Here is a 13,184-nt window from a genome sequence, read left to right as displayed (position 1 = left end):
TCATTTCAACAAACGTTTCAGAGCACACTCCATCTTCTATTTTATAACGGGATGAGAGAATACACTATGAGTATATAAATATACCAGGGATTAAGATGGATTTCAGAAAGGCCATTGGGAGGGGTTTGATCAACAGAGGATCAAATCCAGTATATTGACATTTCAAAAGAAGAGAAATAACTTGCAGTGTTAAAGTGTTATTGATTTATCAAAAGAATTCTTATTGATAATATTGGTTTCCACATCTTTAGTTGAACAGAATTTATGTTCAATGACTAAAGCAGGCCATACATGATTCATTTGTGTTCCACCAGCAGGTTAAAAAAAAACAAAAAAACAAGCTGATTACCCCATCCACATGTTTAACCTCCCTAGCGGTCTGATTATGTCCATATTTCTGTGCTCAAAGCGGTACATATTTTGCATGGAACTATGTAGTTTTTTTATTGTAGGCCTGTCATTTTTAGGAATAACTCACTGAAATCTGTCCGAACAAGAGTCTAGTAAACATTCTGGGTATGTTAAAATTTGAAACACGAAATCATAAATTATAATTTAATAAATAATCATAAAAAATAATAATATAATAATAAATTTAATTCAATAATATAATCAAACCAAAAACACTGAAATTTGAAATATAGCGCCAAGTTCGCACATCACTGAGCAAAGTCGCAAAATCGTTTTCATTGTCTGATAACGAATTTCCCCACGAATCATAATCACTCAATTCTGCAAGAGGTTCTGATTTATAGTACTATCGCTGTTCTCTATCTGGTGTAAAACTGCTTTTGACCTAAAGGGACACTTTTTGGACGCCATGGACGTTTCTCAGTTTCCAGGCAGAAAGAACAGTAAAAATGCAGGCAGGGCACAGGGCAAAGCACTAGGGACAAAATGTATGTGAAATGGTTTGATACAGTAATGTTTTACTATGTGATTTTAGTGAATTTAGTGAATGTCACTGCTAAAATGTAAAAATTTCCTGCCAGTTCCGTTCCCGTACTGATGTCGCAGGGAGCGGAACCCGGAAGACAGATGCCGGCTTCGGCTGGAGGACATTGCTGGGGACACTGCAGGAGTGACATTGCAGGAGCGCAGGACAAGGTAAGTGAAGAAGAGATCCCAGAGCAACGCTGCAAGGTATTCCCGAGTGTAGCTCAGGGTTACCGCTTGTGGTGCTGAAACTTTACCCCGAGCTACACTCGGGAATACCACCAGGGAGGTTAATGTGGATAGAGGAATACTGAGATATTGTATTCTGCCAGTAGGGAGCCTTCCCTGCCGGCAGAATGCAATGAATGTTCGGCTAAAACCATGACAGATTCAGATGCAGCATTAGATACTGGGGTGGATTTACTAAGGGCAAATAGATTGTGCACTTTGAAGTGCAGTTGAATCAGAGCTTAGTTAATGAGGATAAGCTCTTCTGACTTCCATCATTCATTCATGTGCAAGCAAAATGCTGTTTTTATATTTTCCTTGCATTTGATAGGATATTCGTTCCAAAGTGAAGCTTCACCTTATTTACTAAGCTCTGGAGCAACTACACCTACAGCTTGCAAAGTGCGCAGTCTATTTGCCTTTAGTAAATCCACCTCATAATATTTTAAAATAAAGTATTGCTAGTGTTTTCAAGATTTAAAGTGGGAAAGTATTAGAACCCCAACTGGGCTTCACTGCTACCTGGGGCTCTGTTATCAAGATTAACTCTCACTTCTTGTCCTGCTGGCATTGCTTTTATCAGGAAGGAAGTTAAGGAAAAAATGCAACAGCGGCACAGACAGAAATACGTCGGGTTTCAGCCGTCTCCTACTCTACTAAAGAAAATATTTTTATTTACTGAATATCTATAATGCTCTTGGAGTGTTCCCTTCACTTTCTGCCTGGAAAATGTTGTCAGCGAGAAAGGAAGTGAGAATAAATAATAGCTAATAATCTCTAATAGAAATCTAGATAGCAGTAAAAACTTAACCAGGGTTCTAACCCTTCCCCATTCTATCTAAAACTAGGAAAAAGGTTTTGGTTGGACCAGGGCCACTGATAAAGGGGCAGTGCCAAACTTTCTGTACAGGGCTGGGCCCTGTTAGTTCAGTGGGGGGAGCCTAGGCAACTGACAAGCAAGGGGGAATCAAATCGTGGACAGGGATAGTGATTGGTGCGGAAGGGGACGGCAAGTACTGGAACCACCTGCCCACACTGCCAAAAGCACCAAAACCTGGTTCAATGACCGTGGGATTACTGTGCTTGATTGGCCAGCAAACTCGCCTGACCTGAACCCCATAGAGAATCTATGGGGCATAACCAAGAGAAAGATGAGAGACATGAGACCGAACAATGCAGAAGAGCTGAAGGCCGCTATTGAAGCATCCTGGTCTTCCATAACACCTCAGCAGTGCCACAGGCTGATAGCTTCCATGCCACATCGCATTGAGGCAGTAATTGCTGCAAAAGGAGCCCAAACCAAGTACTGAGTACATATGCATGCTTCTACTTTTCAGAGGTCCGATATTGTTCTATGTACAATCCTTGTTTTATTGATTGCATGTAATATTCTAATTTTCTGAGATTGTGGATTTGGGTTTTCATGAGCTGTAAACCATAATCATAACAAGTATGACAAATCACGGCTTGAACTATCTTGCTTTGCATGTAATGAGTCTATCTCATATATTAGTTTCCCTTTTTAAGTTGCATTACTGAAATAAATGAACTTTTGCAGGATATTCTAATTTTTTGAGTTTCACCTGTATGCCTCTAATCATCCTAATGTACATGGACACATAGGATAACAATGAGCTGCTTCTACAGGCAAAGCATAAAACTCTTGTAGAAGCAGCAATTTTTTTATCCATTGTGCATGGAGCTTTGGAAAGAGCAGCTAAATAATCTCAAGCACATTTAAGAACAATATAAAATATTTTACAATAGTTGAATTGAAATGTATGTTCATGGTAAAGAAAACTAAAATCAAATGTAATACATAAACACGTAAAGTATATATCTACCTGTAATGTTGAAAACTCTTCCTCAAAGATGTTTGGAGCTGTAAAAAATAAAAAAAATCTTGGTAATATTAAATGTAAAAAAAAAGTTTGTGTTTACCTAGTTTTCCTATTCTAGACCATATCAAACAACTGTATTGCAAACATGTTTGGGCATGCTTTACATTTCCAAACAAATGGGGAAGAAAGGCTGAACATTCACAAAGACAATCAGTGCCCATAAGTGCCGCCTATGAGTGCCAGTTAGTGCTGCCTATCAGTACTACCTATCAGTGCCACATATCAGTGCCCATCAATGCTGCCTTTCAGTGCCCATCAATGATGCCTGTCCAGTACAGATCAGTGCCACCCATCAGTGCTATCTATCTGTGTCGCCTATCAGTGCCACCTATCAACTGATATTTTAGTTATAGATGGTGAATAGTAGGCATGGGGTCAACTCCTGGTTTCTTAAATAGCTTGGATACTGCAACAAAATCTTTCTTAAATGGCTTGTATACTGCAAAGTCTCTTTGACTTAATTCCCGTCCACCTGGAAGATTAAGGTTTACTGTTCATCAAGGATGGTACTTATAATGAATGAAAAGTGCTGTGGGGATTATTACGAGCAGCTGTACTTGTCACAGGCATGTGTCATGTACTGGTTATGTGTGCCCTTTCCAAACCCCTGCTTCATTCATAAAAGCTGTACTAATGATTCCCACAATAAACAGTCTTCAATGAATGGAGGAGACAGACCATTCTTTCATCTGTCCCTCCTCCATTCATAGACCACTTTTTACTGTGGTAACTTATTGTACAGCTTCTATAAATGGAGCAGGGGGTGGGAAAGGCTGGAATACTTGACATTTTTGATGAATGCTTGTGACAGGTGGAGCCCCATGTATTAACTCCCAAAGCACCAGAAGATCTCAACTATGGGGGTACCCAGGGGATAAGGGGCTAAAGATTTAAAACACAGCTCACATCAGCACAATGGAAACATTTTATTCATTGTAAGTACTGTCCTTGGGTTAAACCCCTCCCCCCCCCACTAAACATAGTGTAACTCCACTTTTGTTGATAAAAAGCAATCTCCTCTAGGTGAGCAAAAAAAATGATCCTATCTTATGTCCTTTGCAGACTGATTGTGAATAGGAGGTTTTGCTTCACTATAATTAGCTGGTGAAAACTTAGTGTTCTAATTAGAAAAGTTGCAGGGTTACAGACAGGGCCGGATCTAGCCTATCTGATCTGGGGGTGCAGTAAAAAAAAAAAAGTCAGGGGGCAGAATGTCAACACTGTGTGTGTCACTGAGAATCTGTCACACAGTGTTACGACCTGGGAAACACAAGTGTGTATTAGGCTGGCACAAACCCTGTCCCCCTTATATCAGATGTCCCTATCAGAGTCTCCCTTTATATCAGGAGTCCTCATCAGCGTCCCCCTTTACATTGGGTTCCTATCAGCCTGTCCCCTTACATCAGGTTTCCCCATCAGAGTTCTCCCTTACATCAGCTGTCCCCAACAGAGTGCTTCCTTACATCTGGGTCCCTATCAGAGTTCCCCCTTACATCACGGTCCCTATCAGAGTTCTCCCTTACATCAGGGTCCCTATCAGAGTGCCTCCTTATATCAGGGTCCCTATCAGAGTGCTTCCTTGCATCAGGGTCCCTATCAGAGTTCCCTCTTACATCAGGGTCCCTATTAGAGTGCCTCCTTACATCAGGGTCCCTATCAGAGTTCCCTCTTACATCAGGGTCCCTATCAGAGTGCCTCCTTACATCAGGGTCCCTATCAGAGTTCCCTCTTACATCAGGGTCCCTATCAGAGTTCCCTCTTACATCAGGGTCCCTATCAGAGTGCCTCCTTATATCAGGGTCCCTATCAGAGTGCCTCCTTACATCAGGGTCCCTATCAGAGTGCCTCCTTACATCAAGGTCCCTATCAGAGTGCCTCCTTACATCAGGGTCCCTATCAGAGTGCTTCCTTACATCAAGGTCCCTATCAGAGTGCCTCCTTACATCAGGGTCCCTATCAGAGTGCCTCCTTACATCAGGGTTCCTATCAGAGTGCTTCCTTACATCAGGGTCCCTATCATAGTTCCCCCTTACATCATGGTCCCTATCAGTGTTCCCCCTTACATCAGAGTCAGAGTTTCCATCAAAGTTCCTCCTTACATCAATTGTCCCCAGTAGAGTGTCCCCTTACATCAACTGTCTGCATCAGGCTGACTCATGGATCTCTCTCTCTATATATATCTCTTTCTTTCTCTCTCTCTCTCCCTCTATCTTTCTACCCCCCCCCCCCCTCTCTCTCTCTCTCTCTCTCTCTCTCTCTCTCTCTCTCTCTTTCTTTCCCTCCCTCTTTATCACTTGCTCTTTATCTTTCTCTCCCTCTTTATCTATATTTCGCTCTCTCCCTCGAATTTAGATGAGGGGTAGATGTTAGTGTTGCCTAGGGCAGCACAAAACCAAAATGCACCGCTGTATGGGATACACAATGGCCAGAGCCTTCTGTAACAGTGAGTATTCATTTTGACCATGCAGGCCCAAACAACATTTTTACAGGGAAACCAAACATTGAGTTATGGTTTAAATTACAATAGGGCTTGTATATGCTAAATATTTTTTTCCATAGAGTAGGAAAGGACTGAAAGGGGAAATCTTCATAAAGTGGGGGGAATTTCCCTCTTAGATAATTGTCACCAGGTTAGGAATATTTTGAAAGATTTTTCCTCATATCTTTTTTTTGGTGACAACTATAAAATTTTGAATTTACTGTCGCTTTCTGTCCTAGTAACAATGGGAGGGTAAATCTAGGCAGCCATATAAACTTGACAGAGGGTCTAATCCTTTCTGATTCTATCAAAAACTTAAAAACAAATTCATACATTTTAATGTTATAGCTCCCCCATCTCATATTTCTGTGTTACATATAGTAGAGTCTATTGAAAGTTTGTTCAGAGACCATAAAACTAGTAGCATAGTAGAGGATGACGAATGTCACTAAGGCAGACTGCAGACAGCAAGCACATTCTAGAGTTTCAGAGAATTAGTGCTGTGGAGCAGGTGCAAGAGATTATCGCAGAATACCAGCATAGTGCAAGTTGTTATGTGTCAGCTCATTAACCCCTGCCAGTTCAGTCTAAATACTTGGATAGAGAACTGTCCTTTGCTCTAGGTTCACACTTATATGAATTTCAGTGCATTTTCCAGTTTGCACAAACACACTGCAGTTCATTTAACATAATTTCCTATGGATCTAGTTAGCATTTGTGTATTTTGAGCTGGCGCGGATTTTTGAAACCGTCAGGGACTTTTTTTCCCACAACAGATTGCATTTTGCTTGTAATACACTTCAATGGAACTGTATCAAAAAAATGTAAGTATTGCGTTTTTGATGCGTTTTGTATCCATTTTGCGAGTTGTGTTTTGTGTGACTTTAAGCTGGTTGTTAAGGAATGGGTGGCCACTGGCATCCTTAACAACCAGGAAACAACATGGTTGTTAGGGAACTGGCAGCCGCTGCTTCTTTAACAACTGATGAGTCATCATAAACAAGCCTATTGCCTGCAATTTAAAAAATAAAACATTGGGAAAAAAATAGTGTGCCCTGTCCCAATTTATAGCAGGCCCTTCAGGTGTGGTATGAATTTTAAGGCGAACCCCATGCCAAATAAAAAAAAAAGACAGTCCCTCCAAAATCCATACCATACCCTTATCCAAGCATGCAGCCCAGCAGCATAGGAAAGGAGGGGTGAGCAAGCGCCCCCCCCGAACCATACCAAGCTACATGCTCTCAACATGGGGGGATGGGGGGTGCTTTGAGACAGGGAGGCTCCCCCCAAAGCACCCTGTCCCCATGTTGATGAAGACAAGGGCCTCTTCCCCACAAGCCTTGGCTGTTGTTAAATAAAAAATGTATATATATCTACAAATATATATATACGTGCCGCGCTCCATACATGTAAACTCATATATTAGTGATAGTATAAATAATAACGTGAAATAATGTGAAAAAATTAATGTGCTTCAAATCAGTGCACCTTGTGATACTATTGCAAAAAATATTACTAATCTAACTCATAAATAGTCCTCTTTATACTCATAACTTTTCAGTGACAAGTCAGGTGATTCGTGCCACACTCCCCGTGCTCTATAGATAGGTGTGCACTCACCTCCTTATTTAGCCAAAATGGCTAAAAACACTTTTTGTCCTTATCAGGACAGGGTGGAAATCTTCACACTTTACACATGTTTCCATCCATGCTGTGGATTGCCTTATTTCTGCCACCAGAGGTCTCCCTTATTCCTCCTTCCACACTTTAGCCTCAATGGATGGGTAGAAATGATTTGGATGGTATATCCTCCTCTCAATGAACCATGTAAAAAAGAGCCACAATAGTGCCTTATCCTTTGTGAGGTTCAATCTTCTATTAATAGAGTCAAGTCACCACTCACATTTTGTAGTGTCCAACAGAGCTGTATACAGCCGGTATATGCCCCAGATCCTGTGATTGTGAATGCCGCTCGTCCACCGCGGTGTCGTGACGTCAGAGCCCCTCCCCTACGCGTTACGCCACAGAACTTTTTTCGCTTGTATCTTCCTGTCTTGGGTTCTCTATTTCCCCTCTTCTAAGATGGCAGCCGCACTTGGAGGCATCTGAGCATGTGTCAGTTTCCAAGATTGCTCTGGAGCCTGAAAGTCACGACTGAGCATGTGCGGAGATGACATCCGGAGGTGCACTGATTTGAAGCACATTAATTTTTTCACATTGTTTCAAGTTATTATTTATACTATCACTAATATATGAGTTTACATGTATGGAGCGCGGCACGTATATATATATTTGTAGATATATATAAATTTTTTATTTAGTGTATGTTTTGCACAGATAATGAGTATTGTGTAAAGTGTTGATGCACCATAATTTGATATATATTTTTGTCTGTTAAATCATTTATTACACTAGGGGAGTATCACATTTTGGCTCACGAGTATTATTAATTATACTTGGCTGTTGTTGTTGGGGTCTGCGGGGGGGGTGACTTATCAGAATCTGGAAGCCCCCTTTAACAAGTAGCCTGCCAGATCCCAGCTCCCCACATATGAATGAGTATGGGGTACATAGTACCTCTATACATTCACCAAAAAAGTGTAAAAAGTGAATAAAAACTCACTGACAGTTTTTGACAAGTCATTTTAAAAAATTGTCCCCTGAAGTAGATCCAACATCAATCACAATGAAAACCGCCACCAAAAAAAAAAAAAAAAAAGAGCTTCATTGCCAATGAAGGCTTCCGTTGTCTGACAGCTCTTAAAATATGCCAAGGGGTGGTAAAGTCACCAGGTGACCTCACTCCCTCGTGATGTCATTGACCCGGCATGCCCTGGTCAATGATGTCACAAGGGGGCGGGGGTCAGCCCCATCCCCTGGCCTATTTATAAGCTGTCAGACAACGGGAGTTTCACTTTTTACACTTTTTGGTAAATGAGTAGGCATATGTACCCCATACTTATTCATATGGGGGCGGGATCTGGGGGCCCCCTTGTGGGCTTCCAGATTTTGATAAGTCACATCCCACAGACCCCTAGCACAGGGTTGCGGGGAAGAAGCCCTTGTTCTTATCAACATGGGGACAAGGTACTTTGGGATGAGCCTCCTTGCCCCAAAGCACCCCGCCATACTGAGGGCATGTTGTCTGCTATGGTTCAGGAGGGGGGTAAGGTGCTCACTTGTTTTTTTTTTTCAATTTTGGCATGGGGTTCACCTTAGAATCCATACCAGACCCAAAGGTCCTGGCATGATTGGGGGGTGGGGCAACGCTGTTTTTATATTGACCAAATACTTATTTTCCACCATAATTTGCAAATAAATTCTTTCCAAATCAGCCAATGTGATTGTCTGGATTTTTTTTTTCTCATTTTGTCTCTCATAGTTGAGGTCTACCTATGATGCCAATTACAGGCCTCTCTCATCTTTTTAAGTGGGAGAACTTGCACAATTGGTGGATGACTAAATACTTTTTTGCCCCACTGTATACGTGACTGTGCCTGCCTGTGCCACCCCGTTGCATTAAATGTACTGTAGCACCACAAGTGGTTAAAGACTGCAGCACACTGGTTCATTAAAAAAAATAAAAGACTAACACATCCTTGCTGTTTATACAACCTGATTGCATTACAGTAAAAAAAAGGAAATGTTTTATTTGAGCTTCAGGATATTCTCCAAAATAAAAAAATCTAAATCTAAAATAAAATAACAAAAACTAAATTTCCCCTTTAATACCTTCATTCAAATAGTATAATGTAGTTATAATTGATCTATCTGTACAGATCTATCTGAACTTCCATTTCATTTTCAAACACAAGTCTCAGGCTAAATGAAATGGGAGACAGCAGAGTAGAAGAAAAATAAAATGCCCTATTTTTGTTCATTGTTCCCTCTGTATGTTTGTAGCATTGAGATATAAAGCTGGCCAAACAAATTACAATCTGATTGCAAAAACTCTACAATATTCTTTAGATTTACAAATACCTTCCCGTCCACAAAAAGAAGCATGATCTATAAGTTGTTATTTAGGTTTTAGGGTCTATTTAGAGCTATACATCTATTCAGAGGTACATTTTTTTGTAGCATTAGGCAGGTTCTTTGTCATGCATCAATGTACAGTCAGGTCCATATATATTGGGACATCGACACAATTCTAACATTTTTGGCTCTATACACCACCACAATGGATTTGAAATGAAACAAACAAGATGTGCTTTAACTGCAGACTGTCAGCTTTAATTTGAGGGTATTTACATCCAAATCATGTGAACGGTGTAGGAATTACAACAGTTTGCATATGTGCCTCCCACTTGTTAAGGGACCAAAAGTAATGGGACAGAATAATAATCATAAATCAAACTTTCACTTTTTAATACTTGGTTGCAAATCCTTTGCAGTCAATTACAGCCTGAAGTCTGGAACGCATAGACATCACCAGATGCTGGGTTTCATCCCTGGTGATGCTCTGCCAGGCCTCTACTGCAACTGTCTTCAGTTCCTGCTTGTTCTTGGGGAATTTTCCCTTCAGTTTTGTCTTCAGCAAGTGAAATGCATGCCCAATCGGATTCAGGTCAGGTGATTGACTTGGCCATTGCATAACATTCCACTTCTTTCCCTTAAAAAACTCTTTGGTTGCTTTTGCAGTCTGCTTTGGGTCATTGTCCATCTGCACTGTGAAGCGTCCAATTAGTTTTGAAGCATTTGGCCGAATATGAGCAGATAATATTGCTCGAAACACTTCAGAATTCATCCTGCTGCTTTTGTCAGCAGTCACATCATCAATAAATACAAGAGAACCAATTCCATTGGCAGCCATACATGGCCACGCCATGACTCTACCGCCACCATGTTTCACTGATGAGGTGGTATGCTTAGGATCATGAGCAGTTCCTTTCCTTCTCCATACTCTTCTCTTCCCATCACTCTGGTACAAGTTGATCTTGGTCTCATCTGTCCATAGGATGTTGTTCCAGAACTGTGAAGGCTTTTTTAGATGTCCTTTGTCAAACTCTAATCTGGCCTTCCTGTTTTGAGGCTCACCAATGGTTTACATCTTGTGGTGAACCCTCTGTATTCACTCTGGTGAAGTCTTCTCTTGATTGTTGACTTTGACACACATACACCTACCTCCTGGAGAGTGTTCTTGATCTAGCCAACTGTTGTGAAGGGTGTTTTCTTCACCAGGGAAAGAATTCTTCGGTCATCCACCACAGTTGTTTTCCGTGGTCTTCCGGGTCTTTTGGTGTTGCTGAGCTCACCGGTGTGATCCTTTTTTTTAAGAATGTTCCAAACAGTTGTTTTGGCCATGCCTAATGTTTTTGCTATCTCTCTGATGGGTTTGTTTTGTTTTTTCAGCCTAATGATGGCTTGCTTCACTGATAGGGACAGCTCTTTGGATCTCATCTTGAGAGTTGACAGCAACAGATTCCAAATGCAAATAGCACACTTGAAATGAACTCTGGACCTTTTATCTGCTCATTGTAGTTGAGATAATGAGGGAATAACACACACCTGGCCATGGAACAGCTGAGAAGCCAATTGTCCCATTACTTTTGGTCCCTTAACAAGTGGGAGGCACATATGCAAACTGTTGTAATTCCTACACCGTTCACCTGATTTGGATGTAAATACCCTCAAATTAAAGCTGACAGTCTGCAGTTAAAGCACATCTTGTTCGTTTCATTTCAAATCCATTGAGGTGGTGTATAGAGCCAAAAATGTTAGAATTGTGTCAATATTCCAATGTTTATGGACCTGTCTGTACGTCTCTTTTGTGCATTGACATGAGATGTTGCCAGGCATTCCGGTGTGTTTTTGAAGTTGGGGTTTGGAGAGAGGCACTGACCAAGGTTTGTTAATAATACCTGTTGCCAATGCATCAAAACACATGTAACCTGCATTTTGATTCTGTGCCATTGACTTCTATGGGTCTCCTAACATGCTAAAAGCAGAAAAAAAGTTTTCAAAACACGCCCACTGCAGCATAGAGCATTATTATGGGGAAATTGGACACATACATTTTAGCATGTAGCAAGCCATGCATTAAAATGCAGCAGTGTGAATGGGCCTTTAAAGTAGTAATAAACCCAAAACCAAAAATGTAGCCAACATCTTCGGCTCTTTCCGTGATCCGCTGTGTCCGAGGGACACAGCAAACCAGCGATCGCCGCGCTGCGCACACCCTGAGCCGCACACGCGCGGTGAGAATGGAAGGACGCCATATGGCGTCCTATCAGAACAAGAGAACCACCTTGTGCCCGTCATTGTATTATATGGCGGGTGGAAGGTGGTTAAAGGTCTGAGAGAAACAAGTTACCACTGACGGGGTGTCTACAATGATGAACTTTTATTCATTTATGTATGTAACGGGGCCATTGCTGTTTCCCTTTAAAAGAACGGTTTCTCTTTTAAGACTGCATGTTGTCAGAAAGGGTTTGATTGGCTCAGCTCTTAGCAGTACTGGAGTGTTTGTGGGAGTTGCAGTTTCATCACAGAGGCAGACAATGTAACTTTATACTGCACAGGACTACAGGACCAGGATGCTTTGCAAGGAGGAAAGGGGGGAGGAGCCATGTTTGCCTTTGCAGAGGACATGGGGGAGCTAGTCTGCAGCCCCTACTGTGGAAGCAAACTGACACTGTTTCCAGGGCAGCAGAGGTTGCTAGGGACGGCGGTTGTCTATAGCAGCTGAAGTCAGCAGCAACTGTAGTCATTGGCACTAGTCACCCGTGACAGTTACCGACAGCAACGACATCTCCCACCGCAGAGAGAGGTCAGAGTGTTGGAAATCGCAGAGGAGGCGTGTGACCATCCCAGGTGAGGCACCTCAGAGATTGTGCAGCACCGACAATTGACAACAGAAAAAAACTAGCAGAGAGACAGAGCCCCATTCATCGTTCCTTCAAGGAGTTAACCCCTGGAGACTGTTCTTCGTGGATGTGGTGAGCAACTGCTAACCAGTGACATGTCAGTCCTTAAGAGCGCTCCACCGATTCACTAACACAGGCCTGTGCAACACATAGACTCACACAGTGCTACAATCCCACAGTATACAAGTGAATTTGGGACTGAGCCTAAAGAGATGTCAGTTTAGCTGGGGACATATTGCTGCTGTAGTTGCAGGGGGTTAATTCTGATCTATAGCTATACCGGTATATACGTATATACATGAATATTGTGTTTATTGATGTTATTGTGCCAATTCTAGAAGGTTTATGTATTCCGTGCATTTAACTGCTATTTTCCAAGTTAATTTGCAGTCTATTTGCAGAGTTTTACCTGTCTTATTAAACCTGTTATAAAACATCCCACAAGGTATACTGGTGTGCTGTGGATCCAATATATATATGGTTCATCAATGAAGTAAGGACAGAAGTGGCCATTAATTCCAACGGCTCCTTTGGGGGTGAGTGCTACACATATAACATTTATCCCAAAACGATGGTGATAAGCTTCAGTTTGTTAGTCAAGTCCATATGCAGGAACACCCAAATCAAAGAAATATTAAATAAAATAAGTGTAGGGCATACATGGCAGGGGGAATAGAGGGGTCAACAGATGGAAGGGTTAAAGGTTGGTTAGAAGGTTTAAAAGGTCAAAGCCTTACTTGATTGGTGGTTTACAAAGTAGGCAGGGGTCCTAGG

Source organism: Staurois parvus, unplaced genomic scaffold, assembly GCF_062004578.1.
Source record: "Staurois parvus isolate SC_StPar_1 unplaced genomic scaffold, SC_StPar_1.0 ptg000454l, whole genome shotgun sequence".
Lineage (NCBI taxonomy): Eukaryota > Metazoa > Chordata > Amphibia > Anura > Ranidae > Staurois > Staurois parvus.
This window is presented reverse-complemented; position numbering follows the sequence as displayed.